General features: G+C 38.3%; 1 protein-coding gene across 1 annotated transcript in view; it reads right to left on the minus strand.

The window, feature by feature from the left end:
• SNX2 (sorting nexin 2) overlaps positions 1-12,108 on the minus strand; it is a 488,692-nt gene that overhangs the window by 118,198 nt on the left and 358,386 nt on the right. The window lies entirely within an intron of this gene.

Raw genomic sequence — 12,108 nt, forward strand, 5'->3', positions numbered from 1 at the left:
AGTGTATCCATCACCTGAGTAGTGACCATTGTACCAAATAGATAATTTTTTAAACGTCACTTGTTTCCCACCCTTTCTCCTCTTGGAGTCCCCTATGTCTATTATTTCTCTCTACATGTCCGTGTGTAGCTGCCTCTTATGAGATAGAACATGATTTTTTGTTTTTCACTTTTTTGTTCACTAACAGTGATTTCTCTGCAGTGCAGGAAGTGGTTGAATCTGGCATCTCAGACACGGTTGGAACTATCCATTTAATAATGGGCTGGAAGTTTATTTGCATAGGGGTTGAAGAACTTCCTGGAAAAGTACTCCTGTGAGTCCTTGCTTGATGCTCAGACAAATCAGCATTTCTGACAGTAGAGTGGAGCAATCTTACAGAAGGCTGTTGGCAAAATTTAATGAAAGTTCTTCCAGAAGAGAGTTTCTATGGGTGAAGTTCCAGACATGTGAGCATGACTCAGGATACAAGTTCTAGTTTACGTAGGGAGGAGGATCGACAAATCTGAGTGCCATATGCTGTCGGTCATCAGGATTTGTCTTTCAGCAAAGCCTCTAGCAGAGCAAGAAGGTTTTGAGTAAAATTACTAAGAGCTGCCCTACTGAATTATGTCATATATATTTAACACCATGGCATTGGAGTCCTTGCAATAATGTTACACAAAAATGTAGGGAGCCACTCTTCTGCAGTTTGAAAGCTAAGGGCTAGAGGGTCACTAGGGTAGAATTACAGATTCTGGTCCAGGAATGAGGAAGATCATGACACCCAGGAGAACATTGTATATTTGAGGATAATAAAATGCATCTTTTCTCTGTGTTACTTTTCTCTTCAGCATCTCTATTACCATACTCAGATACGGTTCTTGATTACAAATAATGTTTATTTTCCTTCAGTCAAGTATGTGTTCAGTAATTCTATTAGATTATTTAGTTTGGATGTTAAATTTCATAGTATGTTTTCTCTGCGGTCCTTATTAGAAGTTTAAACATGAACCAATAAGACTTTTACTTTTTAATATATTACCTTTCTTTACCATGTACTGCCTATAATAGTTGTTTCTGCCATTAACAAACATTTTTCTTAAAGTTTTTCAAGACTTACGGGTACAAGTCATCTCTAAAACATACTAATATAATTAATTAAATAGGATTAGAACCTTATGTACTTTACAATTTGATCTAATATCTCTGACTTCAAAACAGTTTGTAAATATAATTTTGCTTAAGGCTTCTTAAGTGGCTTTCTGTTATCTCTTTTTAATATAATAAGTGAGAGTGACCCTAATATTCTAGACATTTAAATATATTATCTTTAATCTTTTGAGGCATTAGTATATCCATTTTTTAAAATGAAAACAAAAAAATACTGAGACCCAAAGAGGTCACACAAACCTAGAAAATTGCGACTTTGAACTTTGTCTACAAACTTTAGAGTTTGTAGCTTTTCCCGTATGCCATGATTCTTAAATCTTCAGATAATCCCAGAAAATCTCCAACAGATTCTAGCTGACTTTTGCTCTCTGATGCATGTAAGTAACTTCTAGCAAATTGAATAGGAGTCCCATTCCCTCTAGGATCAGATATCTTTGAACGTCAATCAAAAAGGAGCAAAATGAGAAGAAAGTATATGCAGTAGCTTTTTTTTTTTTGAATAATTGATTAATTTTCTATAGATCTCTGGCCTAATTTGGAGTCAGGCCTTTTGGAATTACTTTAGGCTTGAGCATATGCTTATTTTAATGTTTTTTTTTTTATTTACTTTTTGAGATGAGCTCTTGCTATATTGCCCAGGCTGATCTTGAACTCCTGGGCTCAAGTGATCCTCCCATCTCAGCCTCCTGAGTAGCTAGGGTTGCAGGCATGTGCCATTGTGCCTGGCTCATTTTCATGTTTTTAAAAAAAGTTCTAAGGAGCCACTTCTAGATCTCAGTTTAAGAAACTACATCCTGGCCAAGTGCAGTGGCTCACACCTGTAATCCCAGCACTTTGGGAGGTCAAGGTGGGCAGATCACTTGAGGTCAGGAGTTTGAGACCAACCTGGCCAACATGGTGAAACCCAGTCTCTACCAAAAAATACAAAAGTTAACCAGGCATGGTGGCATGTGCCTGTAGTACCAGGCACTCAGAGGCTGAGGTGGGAGAATCACTTGAACCCGGGAGGCGAAGGATACAGTAAGCTGAGACCGTGCCACTGCACTCCAGTCTGAGTGATGAAGTGAAACCCTGTCTCAAAATAAATAAATAAATAAATAAATAAATAAATAAATAAATAAAAAACTACATCCTCTTTGACATCCAATAAATAGTACTTTTTGAATCTCTGCATACTGCCTGGGAATGGGAAAATTTAAGCTATTAGACTAAACTTCAAAATAGTTACAAATCAACAAATTATGCTTATTTTACAATATAATCTTTATAGCAGCTTTGGCTTCTATTCAGGTGGCTTGGTAATGTAAGGTATTATGGACTTAAGTAATTGTATCCGTAGTGGGGGAAAGCATTTCCTATCAGGAAATAGTGCTTTTCATTCATGTATTAGGAGTTACTGTGTCACATGGAGCATAGGTATTTATGGAATTTAATTTTGTTAAATAATTTTTTCCAATATTTATATAGTATCTTTCTGTTTTATTCAATTTCTGTGCATCTAGAAGAGAAATATTCATAGCATTTAAGGTAAAGAGGGACCTTAAAATAATTTGGGCAGAAATTAATTCTTATCTAGAAGTTTTCAGTTATTAGCAACGTAATCATTGTTTCACATTTCAAACAATGCAATATGATCATTACATACAGAGTGTAGCATACTTTTTTTCTTTTCAAATGTCCAATTTTCTCTGTTTTTATTTTCTTACCCATGGTAGCAAGCTAGAAATACATAAATATATGTATATTTCACCAGACTGGAATGCAGTGGTACGATCTCGGCTCACTGCAACCTCCACCTCCTAGGTTCAAGCGATTCTCCTGCCTCAGTCTCCCGAGTAGGTGGGACTACAGGTGTGCACTAACACACCTGGCTAATTTTTGTATTTTTAGTAGAGACAGGGTTTCACCATTTTGGTCAGGATGGTCTCAATCTCCTGACCTCGTGATCTGCCTGCCTCGGCCTCCCAAAGTGATGGGATTACAGGCATGAGCCACTATGCCTGACCCCAAGTTATATAGTTTCTTTAAGGGAGCAAGCCCTGTGTAGATCTCTGCAAAAAAGAGAAATTATTTCCATTAATTTGGCAAGACATGGTTGTCACCAGATCTTTGGGAGCTCAGCATGTGGTTTCTAACCCACTTTCCTAAACACTGCTTAGAGTCATGTAAGAAGTAAATAGTATATATACACACACACACACACTATAGTGTATATGTAGTAATAGTATATCTTACTATATACACTGTTATATACTATATGTAATATATACTATACTAATAGTATATGATATATACTATTACTATATATACTATACTATATTATACTATATACTACATATAGTGTGTATATATAATACATACTATTATAAACTATATGTACTATATATACTATACTGATAGTATATTATACACTATTACTGTATATAGTATATATACATTATATAGTCTATGTACTATATTATAGTATACTATATGGTATATAGCATATATATACACTATAATATATATTATATATATACACATATATAAAAATGAGATATATACACTATATATACACTATAATATCTCATATATACAGTATATACTATATCTGTAGTATATAGTGTGTGTATATACATATAAGCAAATTCATGACATCTCAAATCTATAGCACCAGACTCTAACAATTAACAATTCAGGACTGGGCGCGGTGGCTCACACCTGTAATCCTAGCACTCTGGAAGGCCGAGGTGGGTCTATCACCTAAGGTCGGAAGTTCAAGACCAGCCTGGCCATGGTGAAACCCCGTCTCTACTAAAAATACAAAAAATCAGCCAGGCGTGGTGGTGTGTGCCTGTAATTCCAGCTACTCGGGAGACTGAGGCAGGAGAATCACTTGAACCCAGTAGGTGGAGGTTGCAGTGAGCCGAGATCGCGTCATTGCACTCCAGCCTGGGCAACAAGAGCAAAACTTCGTCTCAAAAAAAAAAGAAAAAAATTTCAGATATTTTGTTTTTATCTCAGTAAATTTGCTTTTATTGGTTGGTAATCTGTTACCAAAAGGAACATTTTGTTAACTATTACTACCATTGTATTCACTGTATCTGATATTTTTTGCCTTGGCTTGTTTTCCAATATCTGTTAAAAGCAAAAATTCTGTAATAACATTTGACTGGGACATTAGGAGCTGGAGTTAAAGTACTGAAATATCTTACGTCTTTTTTGGAGAAAAATACTGTGGAACATTTTTCCTGTGCTTTATTTTGTATTTACAGCTATAGCTTAAACTAGAAAATAGAAAGAAAATGTCTAAAACAAAACAAATAAAAAAAGATTGAGTCCAAAAGACAGCAATTTATATTTACCTTAGAAATTGCTAATTTCCTTTTAGGATTTCACCAGTTTTTATGGTGCTTAGATAATTTTAGCTGTCCTTTAGAGAAATAGATAAAACTCTTAGAGAAAAAAGATCAATTTGCCTCTCCTATATTTTAATTGCTAGTGTTAATAATTAAGGGAATATGTTCATTGTTAGAGATTATTTAGGTGCCACAGCCCTTGGGGTTTGTTTTAGGAAATTAAGAACAATATTGTGATGTTATAAACAGGATTTTATTTTGATATATACAGTGTTAATATTTTTTAATCAATACTATTTTTATGATCCATTATGTAGAAATGTGTGCTTCACTCTTTTGATTACAATCAATTCTATTGTGATAATACTGTTATTTATGGAAACTTTATAGAGTCCAGTGCTACAACAAAGGTCTTGTTTTGTTTTCTATTTTTAATAGAATCTTAGAGTTGAAAAGGACTTTAGAGATCACCCTACCTTCCTTCTTAGTGTTGAATCTCTTCTATAGAGTCCTAGGTAGATTACCACTGATGGGTTCACTGAATACCTCCAAAAAGCACTCTGCTTTTTCTAGAAGCTCCTTGTCACTCCTGGAGAGCACTAGCTTTTGCGGGTCCTCCACATCTCCTTTTCTCCCCCTCTCTCCTCAAACACGCAAACAAAACACTACTTTGTGGCTTCTACATGTTGGTCTTCTTTCTGTTTTCTAGTCTAGAGCATTTGCGATGAACTCAAATCAATACTAACACAGCCTAAACTTAGATTTTGAAAGTGCTTTGACATCTTTTTGAATTTTCAGAGATTCTAAGCAGGTGGGAAATTGGAATTGTACCCATGGTTAATGATTAAGTCAAAATGAAAGAAGTTAGGAGGGATAAACTATAAAGTCAAGCTCATGAATCTAATAACATCCTTTGCTGTTTGCTATAGGAATAGTTTTCCTTTAAATGTAATCAAATGAGAAGTGTAGAACTTTCAAGTCAGAAATGACCATAAATTTGGAGTTCAAATTCCTCTTTCTATGGTTGGAACAACTGTAGCCCAAGTATTTTTTAATGTTCCCTAAGTGTCCATGGACTACTGGGGGTCTCAGTGGCCTATGAAATTTTCCACAGACAGTGTGAAGACTTCAGGGGGAAAAATGGAACAATTTTGTTCATATACATTTTGTAAATTTTGAAATTTAACATTTTCACAGGAATCTTTTGTATCTCAATAAGTATGATATTCTTAAAAATGTGCATGTATGATAAGAATTGTGCTAGTCAGTTCATCAAGTGAGGCATATTTACACACAATGTGCTTGTTATCCACGTGCTAAGTTTGTCTTTCTATAATCATTATTATATATTGTCATATGTTTAATTCATAAAAATGAATAAATGGATCAAAAGTGATAAATACAGCCGTACAAAGGCTCCAGATCTGTGTCACTATAAAATGTGACTCATGGCCTGAGACAAATAAATTAGTAACTGTGATAATTTCACACAGGCAGTTGGAATAAAAGAGGGTGAACCAGAAGTATAAAAAGGCTGGATGCAGTGGCTCATGCTGTAATCCCAGCACTTTGGGAGGCCACGTTGGGAGGATTGCTGGAGGCCAGAAGTTTGAGACCAGCCTGGGCAACATAGTGAGACCTCATATCTACAAAAAATAAAAAAAAATTAACTGGGTGTGGTGGTGTATGCCTGTAGTCCCAGCTACTCCAGAGGTTGAGGCAGGAGGAATACTTGAGCCCAGGAGTTTGAGGTTGCAGTTAGTTATGATTATGCTACTACACTCCAACCTGAGCCTGGGTGACAGAGTGAGACCCTATCTCAATAAATAAATAAATAATTTAAATATTTGAATATTAGATTTAATCAGACTGGCAGTCCATTTGCTCCTAATTCCTGGCGCATTATCAATTATGAAACTTTTATATAGTGGCATAAAGCCATTGATGTATTTCAAGAAAAATAGCAATTTTGTTGGTATACCAATAGAAAATGCCAAGAACAATGGTAAAATAATGTTTCCAGGACAAAATTGCTAGTTTAAGGAGAGGACAGATATACAAATGCTTTATTGAAAGCTTCAATCCTTATAGAAAAAGTAAGTATAAATTACACTACTATTAAAGTTTTAAATGCACTTATGATAGTAAAGATAATTATTATGATCAGAAGTAAAGCAGAAAGAACAATTAACAGAATCCATTTGTCAGCTGGGCACGGTGGCTCACGCCTGTAATTCCAGCACTTTGGGAGGCCGAGGCAGGTGGATCACCTGAGGTCAGGAGTTCAAAACCAGCCTGGCCAACAAGGTGAAACCCCGTCTCTACTAAAAATACAAAAAATTAGCTGGGCGTGGTGGCACATACCTGTAATCCCAGCTACTCAGGAGGCTGAGGCAGGAGAATCGCTTGAATCTGGGAGGTGGAGGTTGCAGGTAGCCGAGATTATGCCACTGCACTCCAGCCTGGGCAACAGAGTAAGACTCTGTCTCAGACAAAAAACAAAAACAAAAACAATCCCTTCGTCACCCGATAACGTTGGATATTGTATCAGCAGCATATAATATGGAAGAACAATTACTGTCTGGAGAGTGCTAGCAGATATTTCACTTTATGGTTGAGTGAAATTTGTTTCAGTATATGTGAGGGACGTAAAAGAAGGGAGAAATGTGTGAGGTTGCTTGTTTTGTTTATACTGAAATACCAAGCTTCAGAGAAAGTTTTTTCTATTAACATGACAATGACTGTAAATTTTATCATGGAGAATGGAAAAGGCTCATTGGTTTAGTACCCACAAAATTTTATGTGTAGCAGGGAAGGGCATCTCAAAGTTAATGAGAGAATCCACACATTGATTCTGTCACAGAAAAGAGTAGGTGGTTGATTTAATGTTCAGGAAAATTGAAAAAAATTGCAAATATAACTAAATGACGACCACTGAAATTGCATACTTTCAGAAATATATAGAGAAATGAGTAGGAAGGAAAAGTCTGCTTTTCTGGGGAAAGATGCTCACACACATTTTAAAAAAGGATTTGAGTCTTTCCTAGGGACTGATGACTTTCTGTACTCATCAGAGACAGAAATCAATGACATATTAGTAGGCATATTTAAAAATCATATTGAACCTCTATGACGGAACATGAAAAGGGTAAATTATAGAAGAAAGCTATGGCCAGTGCTGTTAATTGACTATCCAATAGTTAGTCTTTCCTTTCCCCTCGCTGACAGAGCCATCGTTTGATCAGGGCAGCTCCAAGAGGTGCATAGCAACTGTTTGAGGTGGAACGACATACACAGACTGTATACAACAAAATCATCCTAACCATTTGCCCTTGTCCTGGATCTAAGATAATGATAGTAATTCCATTCCCCTTTGCTTGCAGATACTGGTGGTCATGTGACACTGTTCTGGCAATGAGATACAGGGTGAGGTATTTGGGGCCTCTAGGAAAGCCTAAGGATGAAAAGCTAATGTACTAAGGATAATAGAAGAAAGACAAAGAGTCTCCATTCTTGATAATACCCCTGAGCCACTGAACCAAGCCCAGAACAACCTCTGGAAGAACTGCTTGTTATATGAGAAAAATAAACCACTCTTTGTTTAAGCCAGCCTTATTGAGTATTTATTACTTGCAGCCAAAACCCTTTTTTAACAGATACATAAGTGTACCAATTATTTAGGAGGAAAATACTTGCCCAACTGTCTAAATAGAGCAGTTATTATCTATTAATTTTGATGTTTTTATTCCCGAATTTTTCTGTATGTATCATGGTACGTAAAATTAGGTTCATCCTATATCGACATACAGTGGGCAGCTGGGGAGCTGAGACTTTTATTACTGTATCTGGCACTGCTATGTTGTAAGTGGAGAAAGCAAGTCAATATGAAGTAATTTTGTCATAAGGTCAGAATCATTTGAGTAATCTTCCTTTTTTATTATAAGGCAAGATATTTACATTGCTCTACCCAAAGTTTGTAACCACACATTTTTTTTCTCTCTTAGGATGTCTCTTCATCCTGACAATTCCACAATGTGGAGCATGTAGAGAGAGTGTACTGCTTTGCCTAAGAATTCCAGAGCCTCTCTGACAGGGAAGGTATCAAGGCCCCAACTTTTTTTTCCTGAGACTCAAGTTAGGGAAATCTGTTGGGATAGACTGAGGTAGCTCAGACCAAAGCACAGTTGTAAGGAAAGGTAACAAAGCCAGTGGAGTAAAATGACCAGATGCTTAAAATTGACAGAAGCAATGCCTGGGGCCAGAATTAAGAAGAAAACAAAGGGGGATGGTGGTAGACCCTAGAACCTGACCTTCCCAGCCCTCCTGGGAGCTCATGTATACCTGGGGAAATAGCTGTGTAAATGAATCAAAATTTCTGTAACCTTGAGAACCCTGGCCAGGTTGGTGTGGAGGCATTTTGATCTGAAAAAACACTAAAGAATGAGTATTCTTCTCAAGAACAAACACAACAAAGGCAGGAGTCTTACAAAGGGAATCTGCCGAGTGACTCCTTTTCTGGATTTTTAAAACGCTTTTCTATCCGTATAGGACTAAAGTTTTTGATATAAGTTCATCTGCTAGCTACATATAAGACCTTGGATAATTTGATGAACTACTCTGGGTCTGTTTTTCTTCAAGTGTAAAATGATGACTCACTGAAGTTTCTCCTGAAATTTTGAAATGAGGAATGCGATACATTTAATATATGGCTTTTTATTGAAAAGTTCTAAAATACAACAGTAAGATTGAGCTGTTGACTTGGTTAGCATGTACTAAGTTGCCATTTAGGACTGCATGGCACAGAACTACAAATGCCTATATTTAATATTTTTAAAAGTTCACAGCATAAACTAGTGTTTAAATTTTGCTTTTGTTTGGTGAGAAATAGCTTGATATGACATATTCCATACAGCCTATCTTTTGAAAGTATTTACTTTTTTTTTTTTAAAGAGAATTTTGCCTGGTCATAGATTTATGGTTCTCAATTAATATTATAGCACAATTTGTATCCTATTTCATCCATTTCTGTACACACTCCCTCTAGTGGTTCAAGCTACTTATTTATTGAAGATTCCAGAGTCAGTTTCTAGCTGTCCTGTTCTGATGCTTAAATTTGTTCTCTCATAGCCTTTCCTCATCTATTCAGAACCAATATTGCTTTTAAATACATTATTTAAGAAGAGACAAGGAAAAAAAGATGGGGGGGGATGATTTTTGTGCCATTTCAGGATGACAGAAAAGGAAACAAGGTAATCAATGAATTCAGCTGAAATTTATTTATCTGTATCTGTAAAGCACTAAGCTAGACAAAGAACAGTAGGATGGTCTGTGTCCTCAGGGAGCTGACAGTCTAGGTGGGGCTTTGTTTTGCCTATCATTTTTTCTTCTGTGTGGCATGTAGTTTATGGGCCATTGGAAGAGATGTGGGGCTGGCCTGGTAGGGTTTCACACTGGCACCATGGCCATGGGTTTTGGTAGCTGGCTTCTCTCCTCACTAGCATCCTCTGAGATATTTGTGATCCCAGATGGTTTCTAGTCCCATAGTCTACGCTGCCCTCCACAGGGGAGTCCTTTCAGCATGCCCATGAGACCCCTGGGGATTTTCTGGCCTTACTCTCAGTATTTCCTTATCCCTCTGGGGAAAGGGGAATGAGGACCCTGGGAAACTTCCTGTTGCTTTACTGTGACACTCTGGGGCCATAAAAATTTTTGTTGGAGGCCTGTGTCATCCTGTGATGGCGTTATTTCCAGTTTACTGCTCTTTGTAGATTCAGCCTTGATGGGTGTAGGTGGGGAACATGTTCCATATCTCCTTCCAAAGGGCTCCCATACTTAACTGTCTTGCATTTCCCTCTGGATTTCCTTCCTTCTTCAATTCTGAGGACCAAATTGAGGCAAGGGGTGAAGAATCACACAAACTTTCTGCGAAGACTTTTGACTAAGCTTGGCGTGGTGGCTCACACCTGTAATCCCAGCATTTTGGGAGGCCAAGGCAGGCGGATCACTGTGTGGCAGGCAGATCACTGTGTGGCTAACACAGTGAAACCCCATCTCTACTAAAAATACAAAAAATTAGCCGGGTGTGGTGGTGGGCGCCTGTAGTCCCAGCTACTGGGGAGGCTGAGGCAGGAGAATGGCATGAACTCAGGAGGCAGAGCTTGCAGTGAGTAGAGATCACACCACTGCACTCCAGCCTGGGTGACAGAGCGAGACTCCTTTTCAAAAAAAAAAAAAGACTTTTGACTAAAAGACCCAAATTAGTGTCTGTTCCTAGTTCCTTCCTGAAACTTCCCTCTTGCCCCCTTGGAGCAGTGCTAGTGTCAAGTCTCATGGCCTGGGTAGGGAGGGTGTTAGGAAAAACGTATCAATTATTTCCTTCCTTGTCCCAAGACAATGGATGTTCCAGTAAGAGGGATGTTAGCTTTGTCAAAGCTGCACAAAGGTTAAGAAGGTTAAGAAGAATGAGAGGGAAAGTGGGAAATGATGTTCCATTTTGAGATTATGAAGCCATTAGAATCCTTAAGAAATAAATCTCCAGCCTCTGGGGATGGAGGAGGAGTGGCAAGAAGGCGGGGGGTACAAGCAATGGGCGAGGAGACCCACACTTATTGAGCACTTATTATGAACTAAGTAAGCATTTTAGGTTTTAGCTGCTTGGATGAATTAACTCATTTAGTCATAAAAACAAACCTATTCCCTCCCGCCTATGTTACAGATGAAAAAGCTGAGGCACAGACAGGTTCAGTGATTTGTCCAAGGACACACAGCTGGTAAAGGGAAGGGGAAGCCTGATTCCCGATCCCTACCTGCTGCTGCAGTTGTTGGAGACCTGGTGGCAAAAGATCAGAGTACTAGCTCAAGAGGAGAGAAGAACCCAGAGATGTATTTTAGAATAAGAATACTTGAAGAACTGTGGAGTGGAGAAGGAACTGGTGGAGTGGGAAGAAAACCTACATTAATAAATATTCATTAACTTACTAACATACAAGAGATAAAGAAAATAAGATATGATAGAAACATCAGGTGTGAGACAAGACCAAGGAAGGAAGGAAGGAAGCCTGGGTACGGTGTAAAGATGCCTCTCCCTCTGAGACAGCTACAAGGACACATCTGAGTGAAGGTGCTGGGCAGCTCTGGGCTTTGAGGAGGGTGTCGGGACAGCAGAAGGAGGAGGCTAGGAACCACGCATGAGATGGCTGATCTCAATGTGTACTGATCAAATGGGTTGAGAATGAGAAAACTGAGAATCTTTTTTTTTTTTTTTTTTTTTTTTTTTTTTTTTTTGAGGCGGAGTCTTCACTCTGTCGCCCAGGCTGGAGTGCAGTGGCACCATCTCGGCTCACTGCAAGCTCCGCCTCCCAGGTTCGCCCCATTCTCCTGCCTCAGCCTCCGGAGTAGCTGGGACTACAGGCGCCCGCCACAGCGCCCGGCTAATTTTTTGTATTTTAGTAGAGACGGGGTTTCACCGTGTTAGCCAGGATGGTCTCGATCTCCTGACCTCGTGATCCGCCCGCCTCGGCCTCCCAAAGTGCAGGGATTACAGGCGTGAGCCACCGCGCCCGGCCTGAAAACTGAGAATCTTAAGGCTATGAAAGCTTTCTGCAGTAGCTTCTTTAAAATT

Source organism: Macaca thibetana, chromosome 6 (assembly GCF_024542745.1).
Source record: "Macaca thibetana thibetana isolate TM-01 chromosome 6, ASM2454274v1, whole genome shotgun sequence".
NCBI classification, from domain to species: Eukaryota; Metazoa; Chordata; class Mammalia; order Primates; family Cercopithecidae; genus Macaca; species Macaca thibetana.